This window comes from Anopheles coustani, assembly GCF_943734705.1.
Source record: "Anopheles coustani chromosome X unlocalized genomic scaffold, idAnoCousDA_361_x.2 X_unloc_1, whole genome shotgun sequence".
In the NCBI taxonomy this organism is placed as follows: Eukaryota; Metazoa; Arthropoda; class Insecta; order Diptera; family Culicidae; genus Anopheles; species Anopheles coustani.
The window spans coordinates 694,552-707,209 of NW_026525048.1; the positions used below are offsets into that span (position 1 = coordinate 694,552).

Here is a 12,658-nt window from a genome sequence, read left to right on the forward strand (position 1 = left end):
TTTCCCAGGAGCCTTAAAGTTTTTAAGGCTTTTAATAGTGTTTGAGACTTGGATGTACGATAAGACCGGGATATTTGTCGGTATCGATCTTTCAATTTTTTGTATTGATGAGCGAACTTGCCTTTCATATGGACTAGGGTTTATGGCTGTTAGGGTGTGAGAGCTATATATGTGTTGGCCGATGGCGTTGCCTTTTTCAAGAGGATTAATTAATACTGAGTTATCATGAGTGGTAAGAGGGGGTATTGGTTTGGGTTTTTTCCTAAGAATTTTTGTGACTTTCCAGAACGGTTTGCTAGATGACTTGAGGTTTTCAACCATGTGACTGAAGTTTAGGTTTTTTAGTTCTTCGCATCGAGATTGGATTATTTTATTTAATTTTTTAAGACAAGTGCTGAAAGTGGTTGTTCGCTTTCTATAGAATAGTCTACGTGTAGCGTTCCTGAATGTTATTATAGCAAGTGTAGTGTGGTCTATAGCGATGTTTGAGCTATTGAATTGAATAGTTGGAATAGTGGTAGCTTCCGCAGATACCATGGCTTCTGTGAGTTCCTCTAGGGATCGATCTATATCATTATTTGTTTCCAAGCGTGTTCCAATATTAATATTATACTCCACCAATCTTTCAAAGTTTACCCAGTTTGCATTCTTAAAATCTTTTTTAACGACTGGATCTTTGATTTGAAGAGTGTCTAAGACTGATGCTTGTACCGGTAAGTGGTCAGAGGATAGGGCGGTCAAAGTTTTCGGGAGACTGATGTTAACTAGGTTAGACAAGAAAAAATAGGTAACCATCTAAGGTAGATGGTCTGTTTCCTGCTCTTACAAAGGTTGGAGAAAGTGGTGTATAGATGTTAAAGTGGCCGTCTTAAAGAATTTGATATAGTATTCTCCCATTACAATTATCGCTTGAGTTATTCCATGATCGATGTTTAGCGTTAAGATCTCCTGCAATAATGAACTTTTGTTGTGGATTTCCATATGTTATCTTTTTTATATCAGCGGTAAACTGTGATTCTCGTTCTGAACGGGCTGAACATTGTACCGGGCAATATACGGCTATTACTTTAATAGGTCCATTTAATCTCTAGATTTGGATGACTAAAGATTTTATAACAGTTGTTTTTGGATGGGGTAGAGTTTTGAATTGTATTGTACTTTTAATGGCTATGACTACACCGTTTGAGTAAGCCGTACCATCCAGTCTTATAATATTATACCCTGTTAGGCGAAAACTTACATCTGGGATCAGATGAGTTTCTGTGAGAACTGCAATCTATTTTTCTCAATTGAAGAAAATGATCGAGTTCAACTTGTTTTTGCCGTACAGAGCGGGCGTTCCATGTGAGCATTTGAATTTCAGCAGACATATTGGATAATAAAGGTTCCAAGTTCATGGATTTGCTCAACCTTAGACTTACACGAGGTAAGGGAGGGTAACAAATTATTAAAAATATGTGTGCGCAGGTAGCTGGTTGTTGGTGCTCGAGCTGGGTGTATCAGTGAGTGTGAGCGAGACAGCAGGGGATGAAGCTGATGCAGCATTCTGGGATGCAGGTAGCTGAGATGGCAGACTTGAAGACGGCGACAGATGACTATTGTCTGGTGCAGGTGCGTCGACTTGCATGTTGGAAGTAGGAAGATGTGCGGCGCCGGAGGGGTTTGTACGCACTGATGATTTTTTACTGGTAGTTGTGACTATTGGTGTGCAGGCTTGCAGATTTGTGAGGATATCCACGAAGGACGGAGAATCCTTCGTTCGTATGTGTGGGTTTAGCTGCTGCGATGGTGATGTGCGGGAGGTTGGTGTCGCTTTTGTGGTAGCCTTCTGTCGGACTTCGATAAACCTAGCCCGCTCGGGGCAGGTAAGATCGTTGGCTTGGTGGTTTCCTCCACAGTTCGCGCAGCAATATTCTCTATTCATTTCGCAAATATTGGTGAGGTGGGCCAAACCGCATTTGGCACATCGTGGGTTTAGGTGGCATGAAGAAGCACCGTGGCCAAACATGAGACAACGATGGCACTGTGTGACATTATTGCGGTTTGGCCGTTCTAGTTCCCACCGGATTTTTACATCACAAAGGAATCGGATGTTGGCTTGTAGCAGCTCCAAACTAACGTCGCCTTTTCTAAACTTTGCTATGTAGATACAGTTGTCTAGGGTAGCTCGACCGATTGGGAAAACCCCCAGTGGTTCGATTCCCAGTTGTTGCTTTAGGTCGGCTTTGATTTCAGACGGCTCAAGCGATGGTAGGCCCTTGATGATTAGTTTAACTGTCTTCATGGTTCTTTCCGGGTGCGTGAAGTAGTTGATTTTACTCTTAACCAGGAGAGCTTCTATTTTTTGCTGGTCTATTGATGTTTTGGTGAAGAATTTGATGCCAATCGAACATGACTTAAATTGTGCATTCAATCCGGCATTTTTTATTAAGTTGCGCATGGCCAAGAGGTTGGTGTCCATGGCCATTATAGTGGAGGAGGACCCAAAATTGGGTGACATGGCAGTCAAAATGTTAATAAATGCCCGGGCAAGCGAATCACTAATAAAAGTCCGAATGCTTACATTTAACCGATTACCATTTAGCCACATGTGATTATTGTACATGTCGTTTATCTTTGCCACTAGTGGATTGAGAAATGACGCGGAGCAAAGCGGTTTTTTACTGCCACTGGCATCGGGCTAATTTTGAGCATCTCGTGTATCGAAACTAGTACAGGCCAAAACTGCGTGGAGCTTGAACAAAACACGGATATCACATCGACATTCATATTCAATGAGATGGAGTTTGGGACATGCAGATCTCTGAAAAAAGCAAAATAAATTTCTATGATGTATCATACTGCATGTGTTCATTACAGTCTATTTGTTACACAATTAAATCTTACTTACTTCAGAACATGTGAAAGACTTTTTGCAATGCCTTTGTACCAATACTTTCCTCCCGGTATTCCAACAATTATAGCTGTCTCTGTTTTTGATGTTTTCAGCAGTATTTTTGCTGAACGTGGACTTGTGACACTGGTTGGTCTTCAGGGCCCACTGTCTAAGCCGTTGAACATAGCTCATCCCAAAAGTTTCAAGCGAAAAACGATTGAGCTGCAATTAAGTAGAAACATACATTATACATGCAGGGAGCTCTGAACTAGATAAACTTACTGGATTAGGTTCACGGACTGGGCAAGATGGATGAACTGGGCTGGAAGAGCCAATTGGGCGTGGTGTACGTAATGGACTTGGCGAGCGGGTAATCACAGATCCATCTGGAACATTTTCCGATGGCTGGCTGATCAAATCTGTTTCAAGGAAGGTAATTCACGTTGTAGTTTGGCAAAATAATGGTATTGTTTACTAATTCACAACTAACCCACCTTCATTAGTGCACTCTAATTTTTATGCTCTACGAATACTGTTTATTTGACGGTAAAACGTGGCACTGCGCTTCATTCTTACAAGACTGTCCATTTCACACACAATAATACGGCTATAACAAAAACCAAACAACTTATGAAACAACGAATACGCTGGTAAAAACACGGTAGAATGCCTGCTAGTTGGCCAGACTTGCACAGTAAACAGTAAACAGTAAACAGTAAACAAACAAAGGTTTAACAGCCTGTTCCTCTCGAAACATTGCGGTGCCTACCAAAAAAAAAAACATCATTGGTAGGTTATGAGGAGTACATGCCTACCAAAAATACACTTGGCAAGGTTCTTTTTGGTAGGTATGTGCACTTTTGGTAGGAAAGTGCAGCACGGTTCTCCTTGGGGAGGCTTTGAGGATAGTCGTCCACATAATTATCTTGAAGAATAGCATTAGGGGCGTCTGGAAACTCCTTCGACTGAACCTGGGCGTTCGGTTTCTTTACATATTGTGGTGATATGAAAGTCGCCACGTCCATCACGTCCATTGGATCTGGTGGTTTCTTGCGGTAAACGAATGGTTGCAATTGGCGATCAAGGTGGCGGATTCCGATTTGATGAAATATCTGCGTAAGGTCCCCCGACACGGCCACGGGATAGTTTTTGAAGCGACCCAATACTTGGCTGAGCGTTGGCAGGAAATCGGGCCCTTTCATCATTCTTGAGTTAAGGGAAACACCCTTCACCTTAGCTGTAGCCTCCCAGACCAGTCTAAACTTATCAGGATTTTTGGATTTTGAATCACTCCTAGAGGCAAGTAGAAGGCTTTCTCGAATTTGCTTTCTAGTGACTCCATATTTCTTACTGCCGTGGGGTAACCTTCCGTCCAGACGCGGTTGTCTAATTCATTGCGTTGCTCATCTTCCGGGTCCAGGATCCCGCTAACGATGCTAGTGCCATATTCTTCCATTGTGAAGTCCCGGTTGAACAAAATCACTCAGTTCACTCAGATTCCACCCGTCTCTCCATGTTTCCACTATGCATGTTACCCTGCATGTCCACAAACTTGCTCATCGTGCAACAACATAGAGTCCTCGCCATATAGTTTGAAATCTCAGCTGGTTCGGCAGCTTGTTGTTTTCATGCGTTGTAAGTGGAAGTGCAAGCAGCCTTTGCAAAATTTAGCAAATAGGGCTGATAAGATGATTGGCACCGAGCGGTCAGATAAGATAGATAGCTAGACAATAAGAAAGAGACCGATAAATCGAAATATAATTATAAATAGATAGGACATAATTCCACAAGAAAGGTTATTGAAATTAGGGTAATTAGGAGTATAATTTAGATAGGGTAAGGTGATAAATTTATATATAGATTCCGAAAAGGATAATATTGCGCATCACAAGCAGACGGTCTCCTTACTTTAATTACGTCGTGTCATTGGGCCTTTTGTGAAAGATTAATATACAAGAGCCCTGCGTGCGAAGGAAGGACATTCGTAATAAAGCCTTTGGTGAATTCAGAACTAATCAGTTATTATTTAAAGTGACGAATATCACAATATGTCCATCTTTCGAGTCTGATTCTCCACCTGTCTCATCAGGGAGGCCACCGTGTCCGATAGCGCTGCAACCTGGGTGCGGAGCGAGGCTTCGGTGCGCTCCGTTTGGACCGTCTGCTCCATCTGGGCCGTCTGCTCGAGCTCCAAGCTGAACGGCTACTACAATTTTTCCTGGTTCGGTAGCGAGCCGAACCGCCAACCGCCTGCTACGGGACAGCGATCGCGGACACGATCGAACCGTCACCTTGCTTGAACCTTCTCCCTCAGGGGGCGAATCGGGCAGCCGCTTGCCCTGCTCGTTGCGCTCCTCCGTGCCAGCGTCCATCGTTGGACGTTGCCGATGGCGTTGAGCAACTTGAGGGAAAGTATGGGAGGGGAGGGGAGAGTGTGGGCACTCAACCCCGGCCCCAAATCGTTAGTACGTAGGACCACTTACCTCAAAGCGCAACGATTTCACCGAGGAAGATTGGGCCTCCGTTGGGTCGCAAGCGGTCAAACGGGGTACGTCTAACCACCTACACCAACCAATATTTCTACTGGCACCCCAAATACCGTCGTTCCCCACCGAAAAATCCACGAAAATGCGTTAAAACACTTGTTTTGAAAATGTATTTTTCGTTTTATTGTTTTTTGTCGCATGGTCCACGCCTAAGATAGAATCGGGGAGATTCATGACAGAGCCATGAAAGATTCATGAAGATTCATTAAGGTTTCGAAAGATTCATTAAGCTTCGAGGATTCGAATCCGCAAAGATTCATGAATCCATCTGAATGAATCTTAGGTGAAAGATTCATATGAATGAATCGCACCAAAAGATTCATTAAGCACAACACTAATAAATAGCGCTCATGGTACGACTTCATAATCAGTTGAGTAACATAATTCTTTTTTGGTAAAATAATGGGTGTAAACTCTCTTTTAATGGTTTCCTTCAACCTCGCTCCTAGCACTGCTGCTTGTTGTTCCAAGCGAGGTATAGAAAGCGGTTTGGTGGGCGCCACTCTCGATTTAGCCGCTACTATACTGACATCTAGGCCATCTTCGTGAACAGAACGCAAATAAGCTACTGCTGCAAAAGCCCGTTCCGAAGCATCTACAAATACATGCAACTTTATGGTGACTACAGTGGCTGCTGGTGAATAGCATCGTGCTGCTTCCCATGATTCGAATAATTTCAATCGTTTCAGCAAGTCTTCCCGTTTCATCATAATAGTAGTTGTAAGTTTAGCATCCCGAGAAATTCCTATTTTCCATATGTCTTAACCTTATGTAGATTCTATCAAATAGTTTGCTAACAACCCCTAAGGATCAAAAATTTTCATTATTCGTGAAAGTATATTGCTTTTTATTGCTTCAGAATCAGGCATGTTTTTTACGACGAAGTTAAGTGTATCTCTTGAGATATTCCAGTAGTGTGCTAAAACTTTTTCTTTTGTCGATGCTTCCGGCGACAATTACCTTCGCGACATTGAGGTGGTAAATTGCAACAGGTGGTTGCGCGAATTGCAACAATTTATGCACAAACCTAAACGCCTAAAAGTGTCCCATCTTTCGTCAATATTCGCGAATTTGAATCTTCTACAATCTGTGGTTTGATGGTCTCTTTTGCAAATTTGGCAACCATATCCTATATTTCTCACTAAACCCTGGTCGGTTTGCAGGAATGGGCAATTTTTAGCAATAGTTTAGTGAATTTAAATATATGATCAATTCATCTAGGGCACACATAAATGAATTAATGAAGGTTTTTTGGTTATTCAATGTAGGTTTTTAAACTTAAAGCAAATCATTTAACAAGGTTCGATAAACTATTCCAACATTTCCATATTCCTTTTCCAATCTCTCCATGATTCTATCGATATTTTGTGGGTCGTTCATGAAACGATGCACACTTGTCGCAGCTTCTCCTATGATCTTTTCTTGCACAGCTTGCAGTATATCTGCTTGCTTCCATTTGTAATCTCTTTCCATATTTCCGAAGGCAGTTTTGAATTTTAGCCACATACGGCTTTCACCTTTGAACTCCAATTGAATTGGTAAACTTAAGGCCGGGTCCTTTGGGCTTTCGTGCACTACTTCTTTTAAGGCTTTGGTCATTTTAGTTACTATCTTCTCTAATTGCTCCTCCGGGATGGCAGACTTGTCGCGGGCGGCCCCTATTTGCTCCTGGAGTTGAGTAAGTTTTTAAGCCGCCTTCTTGCGTTCTTCTTCCAACTGCCGCTTAAGGCCTTGTGTCTCTACTTGAGATTTTTCTACTTTACTCTTTAGGTCGTTTATCACGGCCCACACGTCTAGCTCTTTTGAACTTTGCCTAGAGGTCATTTTGTAAAATAAAATCGCTTCTGCGGTACTTCACTTCGATCACTTCCGTACATCAAATTAAATCACTTGGGTAAAACAATCGACAAATAGTTCGACAACGTTAACAATTATCACTGAAAACAATATCTGCTTCGCTCAATATCACTCGCGCTTTCTTTCACAATAGGAAGGCGCCCTAACACGTTTATAGCGGAAAAAACTAACCCCTTTCTACTCAAGGTTTTTGGTAGTGTTTTGATGGCTGCTTCGAAGTCTCTGCTGTGGTCACCGGTTGGCGTCCCTTGCCACTGATTGACTTCCCCTAATCCCTAGGGTCAGGGGGAGAGTCTTTTGGCACAGTGAAGCGTCGAGATGACCCTGCTCCTTTCCTCCACAACTTTTAACAAACTTGTATATAAATAAGGACACAGTTGTGGTTTTGGTGAAAGACAAAGGCGTTTTATTTTTATTTTAGTTGGCTGTGTGTTTATTGCGCGTGTGAATTAGTAAGAGCGAAAAGGCAAGTGCGTTACGAGCTTTGATCCTTAAGTGACATATTTCGTCCAGCGCGCAAGGGAGTGTTCTACTCGGCGTGCTGTTTATTATTTTATTTTATTTAATTAATTGCTCTAGCGCCAGACAGTAAATCGATATCAAATCTATAAACGACCAATCAAAATTCAGACAGACAAAAGTGTTAAATTCATTATTATTTTCTTTATCAAAATTCTTAGAAATTCAGACATGAACCGTGGGAACGTATTAGAAATAATCCAAAAAGAAATGTTAAACTTAAGGAAGAAATTGTACTATAACTAAAGGGCCAAAGACTGATCGAACTACTCTCAGTTCAGTAGAAGCCTCAGTTCACGACACTCAGTTTCCGCAGAAACTTCGATACAGTGAAATCTCAGTTTAGAACTGAGCTCAGGCTCAGTTCCGTCCCCGTTCAAAGATGGAGTTACAGATAGCAAAGAAGTTATAGTGAAGAATAGACAAGAGGCACAGTTCGATCAGTTTAGGCAACTATAGAAACGAAACCACACTTGTGTTTTATTTCGCGACAAAGTCTCAAGAAGGAAGAACGATGGGTTTCCTACAGGTGCATAGTGATCAGTGAATTCCACCACGAGTAAAGGGCATTCTACAGTCAGCAGTGACGCTGCTAATTCGAAGTGATATCATGGCAACCATGATGCCGAAAGTTCACGTGTAGATATATTATCATAAGAAATAGGTGTGAAGAAAATATGTAATATATCAGGGCAACCGTGATGCCGGAAGTTCACGCGTAGATATATTATAATATTACAGACATCTTTTCTTCAACCGAGCACCGTGCACTGTTGGCAGTTGCGCATCCCATAGCAACGCCCCCGTGCGTATCCCATAGCAACGCCCCCGTGCGTATCCCATAGCAAAGCCCCTCACCCGACTGAAAAGAAGACGACGAGGGCGAAGGGCCCGACATCGACGAGCATAACAACATCCGCCAATAACGAGGTGGACGTGGACGAGGACAACGAGGCGCCGAATGCGTTGCACCACCTCAACTACCTCGACGTCCACTTAGTCCTCTTCGTCCCAGTCGGTAAAACTTCGGCTGCAGCAGCAGCAGCAGCCAATGGAGACGGCCGATGCTGAAACAAGCAGTACGACCACAACTACTAATCCGGTCAGTGGAACAACCTCGGGGTCCTCCATCACTACCTCGGGATCGTCCGGCGACGCTGTTGATAGTCCTTCGATTAACGACGGTCCTCAGCAACCACAACTACAGAGCACTACTGGCTCCTTCGGAGGTAGTCAATCGTGTGGAACTCCTCTTGTACTGTCCTCCGCGGCCTCATCCTCTTCCAGTACGGCAGAAGCAACGGCATCGGCTGCAGCCGGTTCCTCCAACGCCGCTATGCTAGCCGCCACGCGCCAGGTGGTGAATCCGCTCAGTCGGCAACAGCAACAGGCCCCTCACTTGATGCTGATGAATTTCGAGCACGAGAGTGCCGATGATCGGATCGTGCCCAGTACACCGACACTTTACGTACCCAAAAAACCTTTTGCGTCCCAACCCAAATAACCTTTTGCGTGCTTTAACCTCGCGATGAGTTGATATTCGTTCAAAAACCGAGGGTTCTCCGTTCAACGTTTAGTTGTGACAATACCCAACCCGCCATTTGAATGCTATAAGCTCGAGTTGAGCGGGATCTAGCCGGCTTTCGGCAAATAATAGCCGGAATGAAAAAAAAAAAACAATTACTTATCTGTAAAAATCGTCTTTGAGTTGATATTCTAGGTTAACGATAGCAGAGTTGTTATTTATTATTAACGATATCAACTGAACACAGTTGATACCTATGTTATCGGATGTTCACGATTTGTTGATTAATCTTTTCATACGATTTCAACAATAATTAATATACTCCAACATAAATTTCATGGACTTCATTATTTGTGATGAAAATTGTTGGGGCATTATATGAAAGCAAAATGTTAGCAAATTTTTGCTTTAAAAGTTATGAAGCCAAGCTTACGGGTACGAACCTTACTACTATGACAGTCAATATAATAAATAGCTTAGCATCTGATCTGCCCGTCTATCCGCTATGATGATGTTGAGGGTCACACAGTGGTGCTGTTGAAAGTTGCAGACGTCAGGTCATGCGTAATTTTTCAAGCGCGCATCGAAGAAGAAATTATCTAGAATGTTTCCAAAATATTAGTAACCAAGTAAAATCTTACACAATTAAATTTGTCTTATAACATTCAACTTACCTGAATGGTTCACGGCAGTATTCGGATTTACGCGAATGAAATCCTCTCGAATCAATTTTTTAGATCTAGATAAGAGATCAAGGAGATCAGAGATCATAAACATTTAACATTTGGACATGTGTAGCATAATGAATATTATTGTCGAAATGTATTAAAACTTACCAACATGTAATGCCATTCTGGAATGTCTCGCAAGATTCGATTACCATCGAAACTGAATCCAAACACAGAAGCAAAATAAATTGTAGATATATAAAATGTGCTTGCAAAAACACTTATTTCAATAGAAAGCGTTAAGTTTTCTACCTCACATCATTTTTCGAATATCTTATTGTTGGTCTTCACTAGCATACTTCATGTCCTAGCAAGCATCGTGTTCAAATGTTCGTACAACTGAAAGTAAAGAATAATATTTCAACAACTATCAATGCACTCTTTCGAATCTACGAGTTTAATGAAGTATAATTACCTGACTACTGCCGATGATTAGTCTGGCGATATCAATTCGCCATGCGTGATCTCCTGTTTTCTTTCGCACATTTTAATAGTGAAGAAGGTATTCAATATAATTCAATTCAATAACACATTCGCCAGCATTTAAATACTGTGTAGCCAAACCGCTTAAGATGCGCATGCAGCTGAAAGTAAAAATTAGCATTCAAAAAGCATTTCAAAATTACAACTATTCGATTATTCAGGTTCATATAACCTCATCGTAGTTTTGTGACACTGGAGGCAGTAGGAAATCTACAAAAAATATAACAAAAGTTTCGAAGTGAACTATTTCGGTTCAATAATTTTCACTACAAGCCTCAACTGACAGATGATCCTTTGTAACAGTTGATGCAATACGTCTATTCCGGAAAATTTTCTGTTCGTTATTTGCGATGTCTTTTGTGCAAGTGCTGGATATCACCAATGGAAACGTAACCACAGCGCTTGCACTAGAGATGGTTTTTTCACCGGCCGTGTAACTGTAAATACAGAACACAATCAGAGCAATGCAATATTTCGGAATCAATTTCGGATGAAGAAAACTTTATATTCGCTATACTGAAAGAACAGAACATCATATAAACAATGATATACTATTTCGATCGAAATTTGAAACAGTTCCATTCCCAACTGGCGGATTTTATCTTGTTAACATATTGTTTTCATGTTGTTAGTTAATTTTTTTGATGGATAACAAGACAAAGTGTTGCACCAAAAAAGGGGGTGGGGTGCAACATTCAATCGGTTATTTTGTGGTAGTGTTAGTGTCAAACAGGGGATTATGAAGGTGTGCGTGTTATTTCACCATATTGGCATGCACACATTTATTTAATGCGTTTCGGATATCAAATGAGAAAACAGTGTTGTGTTCTGCGCAATCCGTCGACGCGGAAATTTCTATTCTTTATTAAATTCGAACTCTACTTCTACACTCTGCTCTCCCGGAACATTATGGGCGGCTTCTTCCTCCGGTGTTATTTCTGTTGAACGAAACAAACAAAGAAAAGGAATTAACGAATCGCTGTTTTAACGGTCATGATGTTGCTCTATCACACTGTTTACTTACCGATTCCAAGATCCTTCCAAACGATCAAACTTCTCATCCGTTTTACGGACCAGATCGTCCATGAGCTGACGCCGTCGCGGACTTGTTGATGGATGCACTTTTTCTCCTTCAAGTTTCCCATTGGGCACCATAAACTTTGGAAAAACACTTAACACTTTTCAACACGACTGTTCTGGCGCTAGTGGTTTTGAAGACTGAAAACTTCACCGCGTCGCGATTGACAGTCGGTGCGTGATGGCATTCATACAAACGCCCTTTTTTATTCTGTACATGATTGACCGACATGAAGTGCGCCAACACACACACGGGTTACTGTGCAGTATGGGAATGCTACACGATCGATTCCGCTATTGCAATGTGTCAGACTGAAAGGGAAGATGTGAAAGGGCAGATGTGACTTCCCCCCTAGCACAACGGTTCATCATTAGAACGAGTGGGAAGACAAAGTGTGCAAGAGAAAGCTGACAGTACTGGACTTAAGGGGGTTGGAATGTGGGGAAACGGGGCAATGTTGCATGTCACCGTCAGTTGGGCAGTGCGTAATCAGCGCGAAAACACAAAACGCAATTCACTTTCCCGAAGCTGCAGGAATACAACTGGCAGATTTTGTCTTGTTATCATATTGTTACCGTGTTGTTAGTTAATTTTCGGGGCGGATAACAAGACAAAGTGTTGCACCAAAAAAGGGGTGGGGATGCAACATTCAATCGGTTATTTTGTGGTGGTGTTAGTGCCAAACAGGGGTTACGAATGTGTACGTGTTATTTCACCATATTGGTACGCACACATGTACATATATTATGGGTTTCGGATTTCAAATGAGCAGACGGAGTTGTGTTCTGCTTACGCCGCCGACGCGCAAATTTTTATTGTTCGTCAAATTTGTCCGCATCGGTCGTTTCCTCCATTCTTCATGCCCCGCGGCCGTTGCCCTGCGTCTGTCGTTTTAAATCACTTTCTGTCTTTTTTGCGCTTTTTTCTCTTTTGCTCATCTTTGGCTTCGCGCCAAAACTATGAAGTGACGTCACATTGCATTTGTTTAATACGATTTTAGTTATCACTTGCGGTAGGATTAAAACCATAGTTGCGTTGATTACAAGT

General features: G+C 42.0%; 1 pseudogene; it reads left to right on the plus strand.

Moving 5' to 3' along the window:
- The first annotated feature begins 1,527 nt into the window (after positions 1-1,527).
- LOC131269831 (uncharacterized) overlaps positions 1,528-12,658 on the plus strand; it is a 30,120-nt pseudogene continuing 18,989 nt past the window's right edge.